We start from the raw sequence: 14243 nt of genomic DNA, 5'->3' as shown, positions 1-14243 counted from the left end.
CTCTATATACTGTATACTCCCAATGATTACTCCCAGTGTAAAATAGCTTTTTTTACCTGTTATCATTGCGGTGTGCAACTTTTCATAAGTTGCCTTGACACTGACCCTTCTCACTTAAATGAATGGTGCTGGTCCTTTGGATCAGAGCAGGAGGTGAGGAGAGAAAAGCGTTAGCTTTTAGCTACAAACAACATAATGAGCTTCCGATGGTTTTGCTACTGCATACAGTATGTCATTGAGGTCACTGCTGTAAATGAATGTATGTTTTACAGAATCTAACGGAAAGTAGTAAGCCTATGTAGTAAGCCTGCATAATGCCTGCAAATGATCAACAGTTAGGTGGAAAGAGGAAATTCCAGGTATTGCATAGCAAAATCGCTTAAAGACAACGCAGCCAGCTATATTTGGTTATAATTTTGTTGAAATGACTCTTTCAAACATAACCCTTTAGGTTGTTTAGATATCTTCTAGATGTGAGTAACTATAGATCTTCCTGCAGCAAATACTTAAGAAGAATGATTACGAATATCTTCCATTGAGTGGGAAGTATCTCCTATAAGGAGTCTGAATGTATTTGTAGATACACATCTTAGCATAAGAACAGTTAGCTCTGGTCCGTGGCATTAGAGCCCCTTCCTCTACTAAGGAATGTGTTAATGGAGGAACGCGCACTAACAACCTGGACCAGAGTTAAATAACAGTCAAAGGGAGATGGTCTCTGGGACTCATATAATGAGGTTTTACTGTTGAACACTGCTGCTGTGATTTCAGACAGTATGCCTTGTACAATTGTATACATTGAACTGCTGTTTCATAAAGCATCTTCCAGATGCCAGTAATGGTTTGTTCACAGTTTAAGGTTAAGTACAGCTTTTGGGATTTATGTGTGTGTGTGTGTGTGTTATTATTTAGCTGAAAAGGAGTTTTCTCACGGTAATGCAGTAAGATATATCTGTCTAGTACCTGCACATCCACGTTGTCATCACAGGGAGGTATACTTAGAACAGTGGCAACACAGTAGTCAGCCTAGCTGATATCAAGCTGATAACAGAAAGCCTAAGGAGTAGTCATGCACAAGGCCGTGCAGCAAAAAGGCCACACACTCATCAGGCACTCAAAACTCTTTAGGCTGCACCCCAAACAAACAAACGGCACCCAATTCCTTTATAGTGCAATACTTTTGACCAAAGCCCTATGGACCCTGGTCAAAAGTAGTGCACTGTAATTGGGAATTGGGGTTTGCCATTGGGGACGTAGATCTTGTCTCATGCTTTTACCATTGTTACTACTATTCAATGACAGCTACCGTTCCAAAATGGTTGGATTTCATAATGATATACTCTCGAGTCATGAGAAATGTATTATTGCACAATATCACATGACATTGTAAAGGGGACATAATGAGCTAACATAGTCAATTCTGGGAATTGCAGGGTGCAAACTATCTTCAGAGCAGAGCGAAGTTTTAATAACAAAAGCACATCAGACAGACATTGCCAGGGACCAGGTTCTTAAAAGCCAATTAGGCTTCATGTGCAGTGACAGACGTAATCTGGGCAAGTCCATGATATTTTACTGGTAAAATAACAGTCAGCAATAATATCAGTATCAGTCAAAAGTTTGGATACACCTACTCATTGCAGGGTTTTTAATTTATGTTTTACTATTTTCTGCATTATAGAATAATAGTGAGGACTTCAACACTATGAAATAACACATATGGAATCAGGTAGAAACCAAAAAGGTGTTAAACAAATCAATATTCATTTTAAATTTGAGATTGTTCAGAGTAGACACCCTTTGCCTTGATGACAACTTTGCACATTCTTGGCATTCTCTCAACCAGCTTCATGAGGTAGTCACCTGGAAAGCATTTCAATTAACAGGTGTGCCTTGCTAAAAGTTAATTTGCGTATTTTTTGCCCTTCTTAATGCATTTGAGCCAATCAGTTGTGTTGTGACCAGATAGGGTTGGTATACAGAAGATAGCCCTATTTGGTAATATAGCAATTTCATATTATGACAAGAACAGCTCAAATAAGCAAAGAGAAATGACAGTCCAACATTACTTTAAGAAATAAAGGTCAGTCAATCCGGAACATTTCAAGAACTTTGAAAGTTTCTTCAAGTGCAGTGGCAAAAACCATCAAGCGCTATGATGAAACTGTCTCTCATGAGAACCGCCACAGGAAAGGAAGACCCAGAGAGAGTTACCTCTACTGCAGAGGATAAGTTCATTAGAGTTACCAGCCACAGAAATTGCAGCTCAAATAAATTATTCACAGAGTTCAAGTAACAGACACATCTCAACATCTACTGTTCAGAGGAGACTGCGTGAATCCGGCCTTCCATGGTCCAATTGCTGCAAAGAAACCACTTCTAAAGGAAACCAATAATAAGCATTCTGCAGCAATACGCCATTCCATCTGGTTTGAACTTAGTGGGACTATCATTTGTTTTTCAACAGGACAATGACTCAACACACCTCCAGGCTGTGTAAGGGCTATTTGATCAAAGAGAGTGATGGAGTGCTGCATCAGATGACATGGCCTCCACAAACACCCGACCTCAATCCAATTGAGATGGTTTGGGATGAGTTGGACCGCAGAGTGAAGGAAAAGCAGCCAACAAGTGCTCAGCATATTTGGGAACTCCTTCAAAACTGTTGGAAAATCATTCCAGGTGAAGCTGGTTGAGAGAATGCCAAGAGTGTGCAAAGCTGTCATCAGGGCAAAGGTGGCTACTTTGAATAATATAAAATATTTTAAAATTTGTTTAGCACTTTTTTGGTTACTACATGATTCCATATGTGTTATTTCATAGTTTTGATGTTTTCAATTTTATTCTATGATGTAGAAAATAGTAAAAAATAATGAAAAACCCTTGGTTGAGAAGGTGTGTCCAAACCTTTGACTATTACTGTACATAGTTAGATCCGATATGCTTGTTGTGACAGAATATGTCCCTTTTAGTCTGAGTCGGTTCATGAATGAGCCTCAGAATAGGCCTACAGCTCAATGGTTCCAGCTCCCTGAATGTAATAGTTTTGCATGGCTTGGTCCTTGATTAAACTGTCAAATGATTTTAACTACATGACTTTAATAATGTGAAATTGTATGGTGGAAGCGGCAGTTTTCACAGCTGAAATCAATTTACTCTTATCCCTTTTGTAGTTCCTCTTTAGATGATGAACAGACAAATAAAAGTTGACTGAACATTTTTTGAAGGGTGTTTTTTTCTTCTTATTATTTTCTTCTGACCGCTGATATCAGCACTGCTGGAGCTGGGGATAAATCTCCTCCTATTACCTGTTTTGGCACATCTGGGTCCCGTGGAGGCTAAAGTCAAACCAGTCGTCTACGGGTGATTATATAAGAAAAAGAGAGGTTATAATCACATATGGTGTGAAGAGCATGAATCCTCTGAACTTAATAATAGTAATTATATAATAATATCAATAATAATAATGTTAATAATAATAATGTTATTGATAATAATCATCATAATAATGTTAATAGTAATAATGTTAATGATAATAATCATCATAATAATGTTAATAGTAATAATGTTAATGATAATAATGTCAATAATAATGTTAATAGTAATGTTAATAGTAATAATGTTAATGATAATAATGTCAATAATAATGTTAATAGTAATGTTAATAGTAATGTCACTAATACTGTTAATAATAATCATGATAATAATCATCATAATAATGTTAATAGTAATAATGTCAATAATAATGTTAATAGTAATGTCACTAATACTGTTAATAATAATCATGATAATAATCATCTTAATAATAATGTTAATTATAATAATGTCAATAATAATGTTAATAATAATCATGATAATAATCATCTTAATAATAATGTTAATTATAATAATAATAACAACGTTAATAATAATTTGTATAATAATGATAATAATAATGTTAATAGTAATAATAAATACATAGACAGTATAAATAAGATTGATAGCTGTGGAGAATGATGGACTTTGCAGCCAATGATGGTAAATGGCCATCATGTTTTGTTAGTGCGTGTGTGTCCTACACAGAGCTCTGCTGTCCTCCAGTGTTCATTATTGCTCAATGCAAGTCACTAATGAAGTTTTACAGGCAGCTATTGTGTAAAGAAAAAAAAACAGACACCTGTGTAATCGAGCTCCTTCTAAGTGGTTTTAATCATTTGATGTGTTATGACATTTGAGGAGGACAATGCATGTTATTGATACTGAATGTAGTTCTCAGAATAGGCTATACGTGAATTAACACAAATGATTCAATGAGTTGCTGAAGTGTAATGACCTACAACTATGGGGAATGTTGTACACACACAACACAACACAAAATTACACCATTCCATGATGCCTATGTAGGCTATGTAGGTGTAAGGAATTAAGCTAAACATTTCGTAGTGCTGCTGATTTAAGTGATACTGGACCATAGTAGCAGCAAATACAATTGATTTATTTATGTGTAATCCATCAACCTGCGTGACACTTCTCCTGCAACCTGTAGTTCAAGTTCTTCAACAAAAAAAATAGCCACTGTACATCTACCGTACGTGTCAATAACAGAGTAAATGCCCAAGTCATGATGAAAAGATACATGGGATTCCACTGATTAGTTCAGTTTGAGTCATAGTTGTTAATTTATACACCACGCCTCAAATCCAAAATCTATTCCATGCATTTGGCTACAAATCTTCAGCACATACAAAAGTCTAAATAAATGCAGCGTTACAAGTTTTTACGATGGTCTCCATCCTCTCTGATTTGATAGTAGCTGAGAACCGAAACCCTGGTTTCTGATTGGCCAAGCGGTCGTACTCTCCACCGCATGGGTTTCGTTACTAGTTACTCCAGCCACAAAGTCATAAACTCCGCCTATTTCTACAATGTCTCTTCTTAAAATGTGATGTTAAACCTTAATACTAACCTTAACCTTACTGCTAACCTTATGCCTAACCCAACCTTAAATTTAGACCAAAAAGCACATTTTTGTTTTAATACATTTTTACGATATATCCTTTTTTACTTTGTGGATGTGCTATCTAGTGTAAACCACTGCCTTCAGTCTCATCTTTCTCCAGCTTCGCATTTGCCTGTCAACGAACGAGGTGGTCACTCTGCGCTTGATGACATTTCGCATGCAATTGTTGCAGTAATATGCCCTCTAAATTATAAGGGGCAGGTAAAAAAATACTCTTCTTCACTCAACATAAAGCGAAGGTAAGGTGTCACGTCACTTACTAGAGAAAAAAGAAAGTCAAACCTATAGCTAACGTTACCGGTTTAAAAACGTTTAATTTAACACCCAAAGCTAGCCAGCTAATAGCATTAGCTAACTAGCTAATGTGTGGCAAAACGGCAATTTGGTGATGTAAAAAAATCGAAACATTGCCGCTTTTTATGTCAGTTAGTAAATATATTTTTCTTAAATTGTTTTCTCTATGTGTCGGATAGTTAGCCAGTTGTATTTTCATAGTCTGAACAAATGTGTCGCTAGCTGGGAGAGGCTGTAGGGACACGCCTGCTGGCAATATTTATGACGTAACGGTATGCTGAGAACGTTACGAAAATGATGCGCGCGCTTCAAGGGGGCAGAAGGCCCTGTTTTAAGCCAGATGTCCACCAGACGTATATGCGTTTTATTTTGCCAGATGTCTAGCCCGCATTTTCCATAATCAACTAGTTAAAAGCGAACTTGGTGTCTGTGTTGGAGTCTGAGTTGAGTTGGAGTCTGTATGTGTACTTCTGTTAGTACCACCGCACTGTAAATCAATGTGCACGAGTTGAAAATATTGAATGCATAGGGCACCACAGCAGTGGCGATTTTAGCATGTCAATCTTTGTGGGGCAAACAACCTATTTTTTTTAGATGCATACCAGCGAAGCCATTACACAACTCTAAACAATACATTAAATGCACTATAACAGTGACAAACAGTGCCCACAAACGTTTAGGTTCTACATGAAGCCGTTCCCGAGAGTGGAGCTTATGGCTGACTTGATTCATTAAATAAATATGGTTTCTATTGACTCCTTGCTGATTTGTGTACCTGGATAAGAACCACATTCTCCTTCAATAATAATGAATGTCGGCACGAGTTTTGACATTTGAACCATACACAAAACATTACATTTATGTTCAGTAAATTCACAATATTTGTTATATAATTAACACTTAGCTCTAAGTATAAGCAAGTGCAAGTAAAGGGGCTGTGATGAGGTAGGCCTATTCGTTCAGCAATTTCCAAATGGACATCAACAGAAATTCAGATAATGTTTGTTCAGATAAATTCAGCTAGATGTTCAGGCCTTAACTTTACTCTTTAAGTCACCACAGAGAGAGAGAGAGAGCAAGACCCAGACTCAGCGGTTAGCCTACCATTCAACATATTTTATTAGTCCTATGTGGTCTAAAAAGGAAGGACAAAATGATCACGAGGATCCACTTTTAAGGACAATATACAGATGCACTGACAGCACATTGAGCAAACAAAACTACCTTCGCAATATCAACTGGAATTACATGGGTCTATTACTGAACTGTCTTGTTGAACACAAATATTTGAATGGGAAGAGACTGTCACTGGCAACCATGGTTACGAGGAGGGATACTATAATACACTTAAACAACACAATGTAACTAACTCCAAGTCAATCACACTTCTGTGAAATCAAACTGTCCACTTAGGAAGCAACACTGATTGACAATAAATTTCACATGCTGTTGTGCAAATGGAATAGACAACAGGCGGAAATTATAGGCAATTAGCAAGACACCCCCAATAAAGGAGTGGTTCTGCAGGTGTTGAACACAGACCACTTCTCAGTTCCTATGCTTCCTGGCTGATGTTTTGGTCACTTTTGAATGCTGGCGGTGCTTTCACTCTAGTGGTAGCATGAGATGGAGTCTACAACCCACACAAGTGGCTCAGGTAGGGCAGCTCATCCAGGATGGCACACATCATGTGTCTGCTCAAACGGTCAGAAACAGACTCCATGTGGGTGGTATGAGGGACTGACGTCCACAGGTGGGGGTTATGCTTACAGCCCAACACTGTGCAGGAAGTTTGGCATTTGCCAGAGAACACCAAGATTGGCAAATTCGCCACCTGGCGCCCTGTGCTCTTCACAGATGAAAGCAGGTTCACACTGAGCACGTGACAGACGTGACAGAGTCTGGAGACGCCGTGGAGAACGTTCTGCTGCCTACAACATCCTCCAGCATGACCGGTTTGGCGGTGGGTCAGTCATGGTGTGGGGTGGCATTTCTTTGGGGGGCCGCACAGCCCTCCATGTGCTCGCCAGAGGTAGCCTGACTGCCATTAAGTACCGAGATGAGATCCTCAGACCCCTTGTGAGACCATATGCTGCTGCGGTTGGCCCTGGGTTCCTCCTAATGCAAGACAATGCTAGACCTCATGTACTGGAGTGTGTCAGCAGTTTCTGCAAGAGGAAGGCATTGATGCTATGGACTGGCCCGCCCGTTCCCCAGACCTGAATCCAATTGAGCACATCTGGGACATCATGTCTCACTCCATCCACCAACTCCATCCACCAACGTTGCACCACAGACTGTCCAGGAGTTGGCGGATGCTTTAGTCCAGGTCTGGGAGGAGATCCCACAGGAGACCATCCGCCATCTCATCAGGAGCATGCCCATGCGTTGTAGGGAGGTCATACAGGCACGTGGAGGCCACACACACTACGGAGCCTCGTTTTGATTTGTTTTAAGGACATTACATCAAAGTTGGATTAGCCTGTAGTGTGGTTTTCCACTTTAATTTTGAGTGTGACTCCAAATCCAGACCTCCATGGGTTGATACATTTGATTTCCATTGATAATTTTTGTGTGATTTTGTTGTCAGCACATTCAACTATGTAAAGAAAAAAGTATTTAATAAGAATATTTCATTCATTCAGATCTAGGATGTGTTATTTTAGTGTTCCCTTTATTTTTGTTGAGCAGTGTATAATGTTGTTGGGTCTGTAACTTACCATCCTCCTCGTGGAGAAAAGCACCCTAGGTAATTATAACACACAAAGTAAGAAACTATTAAATCCATCATTCAAACATTGCCTAAAATTATTAAGAGGATACTCATGAGATAGACCTATATAAGGAATATAACAATGCAGATGTACAAACTATGGCAATGGCATATATGACGATAAGCGGTTAAGAGACTGGCCGTAATTTTGATTAAGACATGAGTGAGCTGAGATGGATGTAGCCTATATGCCCGCCTGTTTGTTCAGCACTTTTGAAATTGACAGCGACATTATTATTCAGAACATGGGCCGTTCTTACAGTATTCTCCCTGTACACCAAGTCAGAACCGTAGGATAAATTACGGGGTCACATATAAGCAGACAATGAAAGCTCTTACGATATTAAATCATTACATTTCTCTAAAACAGGCTATAGGCTACATGTGCACTACCAAGTCAGAACAGTAGGCTATATGCCTATTCATTCAGCACTTTTGAAATGGACAGCAACATAATTCAGAACATGGGCCGTTCTTACAGTATTCTGCTGAATGCTTTGGCAAAAGCCAATGGGGATCCTAATAAAATACCCCAAAATACCAATACCATGTCAGAACAGTAGGATAAGTTCTAAGAGGGAAAGGGACCCCATTCTTAAGGTGAGACATAGGCTACTAACTGCTTACTAGACAACAAACACTTAGTATTACTTTCTTAGCTACAGTATACATATCTCCCCGGCATATTACATCACTTATGCAGCAGCCATACTAGACATATTTATGGACTCACCATTGTTGTGCTGTGCTCACTTGAACAGGAAGTTGTCACGGTGGTCCTTCTTGTGGGCAAACTTCTCACCATTCTCTGGATGAAGTCACACTGGATTGACAGCACGGCCAATGCATTTACCCTTTGCTGGCCCATGGAGTTGCTTGTGAACATTTATCTTTTTAAGGGTTGGAAAAGTTTCTCTGTGACTCGGTGGTTGTCATTGGAGTGGTGATGATGATTTTGAGAAGAGAGACCGTCTCAGACAAGGCCTCCTGCAGGTTGTTCTCGTAGAGTGATTTCAATGAAGAAAGTGCTGTCTTTCCAGTGTTCAGCTCATAATGCTGTTAGATAGTGGACAGCTCCATTTTCAGCTTCTCCTGTTTGCCCACAGGCTATAGCTTGGTAGCGCACTGGAATACTGCGGTGCTGAAAGGAATGTACATACTGGGGGGAAAATGAGCTGTCCACCAACTTTGCTGCAATTAAGTGGTCACTTTCAGAAAACTTCTCTTGCACATGAGCAGCGATTTGTGTTGCATGTTTCCTTCATCTCGGGTTGCAGTGTTAAGTTATCTCCACCTTGGTTCAGTGGCATCGACATGGCCTTTGGCCGGTGTATTAGTTTGCTCAAGAATGTTTTGAATGTTCACCTTGAAGTTGTTCATTGCTCTGGCAATTCCTGCTCCATCAATGGTTAGTTTCGGCTTTATGTTGTACAAACATCCACCTCTGGCATGACCAAGGAAAATAACTTGAGCAGTTGCAGAAAATTCTTCCTTCCAAACCACTCATTGTTAAATTTGCGATTTCTGACTTGTTGTGTAATGTATATGTCCAATGGCCGATGAGCACCGAGACATTTTATCTCTAATTTCTCTTCATATGACAAGGATTGAAAAGGATTTGCCAGTAGATTGTCGACTTGATTGATGATGACGAATGTTATGTTGCTAGCTGAGATTTTGAAAGTATGATGTTGACATGATCAGTCCAATGAAAACTACTGTAGATATAACGTGATTTGATGTCGGCAAGTAGCCTAGTGGTTAGAGAGTCGGACCAGTAACCAAAAGGTTGCTAGATCAATTCCCCCAGCTGACAAGGCAAAAATCTGTCTTTCTGCCCTTGTTCCTAGGCTGTCATTGTACATAAGAATTAGTTCTTAACTGACTTGCCTAGTTAAATAAAGGTTAAATAAAAAAGTATATCGCCGGTGTGCACAACCGATGTCAAAGCTGACATGTATACCTATATAACGTAGGTAGATGACGTAATGACGCCACGAAAAATACAGCGCCACACGTGCAACACAGGATTCCTAACCTGGCCCACAATGTCTGCTGTGTGGATCTTGACGTTTCAAAGGTTGATAACAAAGGGCCATATGCAACGTTTGTGCTGCTATTATTTCCACGAGGAGGGGAGAAAGTGAAATCTTTCAATTCCACAAACCGAATTACTCATTTGAAAGTGCATCACCCCCCCAAGACGCTCAGCGAATACTACGCAGAAATAAACTAAGCGCATACTTCCAACAACTAAACAAGTTCAAGTCGAGCAGTAATTTGAACTAGTAAGAACATTTCAGCGAGACAACTCAAAGGCGAAATCTATTAACGCCAAGATAATGGAATTCATTGCCCTTGGCAATCAACAGTTCTCTGTCGTGGATGATGTTGGCTTTCCCCAACTGGTCGAGCACCTCGAGCCCCAGTACGTACACACTATCAATTAGGCAATATTTTTCAGATGTTGCCCTACCGGAGTTACACAGTATTGTTGAAACGCACATCCATGTGCTACTTGCTAAGGGCGTCACTGCTATTAGCTTCACGACTGACATTAGGACCAGCGATGTCAGCCCCATGACCATGCTGAGTCTGACAGCACAGTAGGTTGACGAGGATCTCGTACTGAGGAAAGCCGTATTACATGCTCAAGAATGTACTGGTTCTCATACCGCTGCAGCCATTTCAATGGCATTTGCATTTGAAAACATGTTTGAAACTTGGAAAATCCCCAAGAACAAAGTACACGCTGTGCCACGTGATACTGCACGTAACATGAGAAAGGCTTTGGAAGAATGCAGTCGCCAGTTTGCCATGCATGGCGCACATTTGTAATTTTTCTCATTTACAAGTTGAACAATCTGTTCCTAACTGAACAAATGAACATATGACACTTTCTTTAAACTATTTAACTGTACTAGAATGCTTAAAAGGCAGAAAAATATTTAAATATCAGTTATTGGTATCGTTTTTTTTAGCAAGGAAAACATTGGATATCGGTATCGGCCAAAAATGTCATATCGGTGCATCCCTAGTTTAGATGGATACTTTTGGCTGTTTTGGCTGCCAGAGCCAATTTGCTTCTAAACAGAGTTTGCACTGTAAGCCAACAACACCACGGGGCACATTGTTCTTCGCTCCCGCTCGGCGAGCACTGCTGTCCGGCAGTAAGGAAAGGGAAGTAGCTGGGATAGTGTAGCCAATATGCAATATCAGGCCAGGGTGACAGCTAAAGCGTGATTTTCACCGAAAATGTTCAACTACGGCTTTAACGTCTACATTTATGTAAAAACAGAATGATTCTGAACATTCGCTGACGTCCCAATTTCGGCAGACACATTTCAAATTCTCTCTGACGTTTCTAGCCACAAGCATAAACTAGCTAGTTGGGAAGGGCTCATCAGGATGACTGACTGAACTGAATCTATTCCACTACTATAAACTAGCTAGCTGGGAAGGGCTCATCAAGACGACTGACTGAACCCAATCCGTTCGCCTGCACTCGACTTTCAGCTGCACAACATAAGTCATACATTTGGGCACCAGGCATGTCTGTATAGCCTCTCCCCTAGCTCGCTAGCTAGTGTAAAAGTCAGCCTGAATTTCAAGCCATCATACGCAGACTGAGACCATGCGTAAGCAAGCCACACAGTCGATGGGTACAGTATGTGTTGTACTCCCTTTCTAATAGGTTTAGGCCTTCCGCTGTGAACCAGGTTAATCCCACACTCTGTTGTCATTGTTGTGACATTGGCAATCGATCTATCCAGCTAACGGTTACATGCCAAACAGTGGTATTGAATAGATGTATCGCTGTAGCTCATTTACTGTTCCACACAACCGTCTTCCATAGTAGGCTGTTTGGAATACAGTACAGTCAAAACAGCCATCCACTCAGACCAATGTTGTAGGTTACCCAGCTCTTGACCAAAATAACCAGTTCAAATGGCATACAAGTTTAAAGGTCATAGGGCTTACAGGAATAGCTGCCCTTTGAAAAGGGCAGTTGAATTTAAAAGTTATTCTGGCTAGAACATCTTGTGTTGTCATGATTTGATTAATATCAACAATATACTGTACTGGTTTTGTTTCGCCAAAGAAAATGTATCTGTTGCTTAGTCATTTTGAAAGATGTTTTGTGCATTGACACTCTTCAGCCTGTTCAGGCAGCCTGGCCTGCGTTTGACAGTGTGTTATTGCAAGAGCCATTCCTGTCTGGTCTCATAATGACAGTAGGCTTTATCACATTGTGTACTCTGCTCCTTGTAATAATAAAAAAAGGTAATGGCCTACTACAACAATTCTACTATAGTCATAGAGGAGGGAGTGGCAGTGTACACAGGTTACATTCAAATGAATGTGTAGGGAAATTTAAAGAAGGCATTGACTCACTCACTGGTTCTCAGTTTGCAGAGGGATTTCCTGAATGAAGCCATTTCCAAGTCCTTGGTCTAGGCCTGACCTGCATTTCACAATTGTATCGATGTGTATTGAAGTGCTGCTCTAATTCTGTCTTTAATGACATTTCCAAATTATGTTAGGGCATTTCCTTCGAAAAGGAACCAACATGGGAAGTTCATAGGAACATATCAAATTGGGTGTCAAATGAAAGCAAAGAGTAAACATTTTTGGGAAATGAAGGCATTAGATACATTTTTTTCAACTATTTTGAATCTTAACATTTAGGCATAAGTAAAAGCTTTGATTTCTGGGTAAACAGATGGAAAAGGGGTTTTTAGAAAACATCTACCAGAAAAAAGCTTGAAAGGTATCAGAAATACATTAAAACACAATAATGTGTTTTTGTGTTTTGCTAACTAATATCAACACTTATATTTAGTTTTGGGGAAATTGTTTACCTTCTGTAAATTTAAGAAACACTGCCTTGTGCCTTGTAATTCCATTACCAACAACCCATATATCTTGAAGATATTTTCTAATTTCTCTCCCTCACTACTTACAGAAGTAACAAGTCAAGGTAGACCTATCAACTAGTTAAGTGTTTTCACTGATATCAATTTTGTTAATGAATTAAGTGATTTAAAACTCGTAATTCCATTACCAAATTGTATCGAAATTACTGCAACTGAATTGGCTACAATGGGAAATCATAATAGTGATGAACCACAGTTGGGTCACCTGCTACTGTCCTCCCTTCCACTTGTATACTGTGTTCAGCTCATTACTGTTTTCTTTGTTTTTCTCTTGTCTGGTGGTCAAACCAAGAGTGTTAACAGTCTGTCTGGACTAGAGGTCGACCGATTAATCGGAATGGCCGATTAATTAGGGCCGATTTCAAGTTTTCGTAACAATCGGAAATCTGTATTTTTGGACACCGATTTGGCCGATTTAATTATTATTATTTTTTTTTACATATTGCATTATTTATTTGAGGCTAAATTGATTTTATTGATGTATTATATTAAGTTAAAATAAGTGTTCATTAAATATTGTTGTAATTGTCATTATTACAAATACATTTTTAAAAAATCGTCTGATTTAATCGGTATCGGCTTTTTTTGGGTCCTCCAATAATCGCTATCGGCGTTGAAAAATCATAATCGGTCTACCTCTAGTCTGGACAACCCCTCCCTCTCTCTCTGCCTCTCTCTCTCTGCCTCTCTCTCTCTGCCTCTCTCTCTCTGCCTCTCTCTCTCTGCCTCTCTCTCTCTGCCTCTCTCTCTCTCTCTGCCTCTTTCTCTCTCTGCATCTCTCTCCCTCTCTCTCTCCAGTTAATGTCACCACCCAGATCTTACTGACACCTACCCATGTGTAACCAGCATCCTCTCCTACTGGGCCGGGACGATAATGTATCGCAATATTTTTTCCATGGCTCTAAAATTACAACACGAAGCAGACCAAATTCTTTAGTTCTTTGAAAACCAGCTGGATGTAAAATATTGTGTGCTATAGTTTGGAAAATAAATGTGTGACCCTGGATGACAATATAAAGATGTTTGTTTCCAACATTATGGCTGTTTTCCTAAAGAAGATAACTCTGCTTTGTGTTTTAACTCTGCTTTCTGTTTTGTTTACTTGCCACGTTACTACCAAGTATTGTGGTACTGGTAACGTCCCAGACCTATCGAGTAGAGGCCTTCATGGATCCAAAAAGTTGGACCTGTTCCTAAATGGATCTGGAGCTTTCCCTTCTGGATCCGATATGCATAAATA

The 14243-nt window shown here is 39.6% G+C and overlaps 1 protein-coding gene across 1 annotated transcript in view; it reads left to right on the top strand.

Moving 5' to 3' along the window:
• Positions 1-5091: 5091 nt before the first annotated feature.
• The window catches only part of me2 (malic enzyme 2, NAD(+)-dependent, mitochondrial), a 30650-nt gene continuing 21498 nt past the window's right edge, over positions 5092-14243 (top strand). Inside the window, exon 1 of the mRNA XM_029637120.2 lies at positions 5092-5238. The gene's annotated coding sequence lies outside the window, so the exon portion shown is untranslated. The remainder of the gene's footprint in view (positions 5239-14243) is intronic.

Source organism: Oncorhynchus nerka, linkage group LG27, assembly GCF_034236695.1.
Source record: "Oncorhynchus nerka isolate Pitt River linkage group LG27, Oner_Uvic_2.0, whole genome shotgun sequence".
NCBI classification, from domain to species: Eukaryota; Metazoa; Chordata; class Actinopteri; order Salmoniformes; family Salmonidae; genus Oncorhynchus; species Oncorhynchus nerka.
This window is presented reverse-complemented; position numbering and strand designations above follow the sequence as displayed.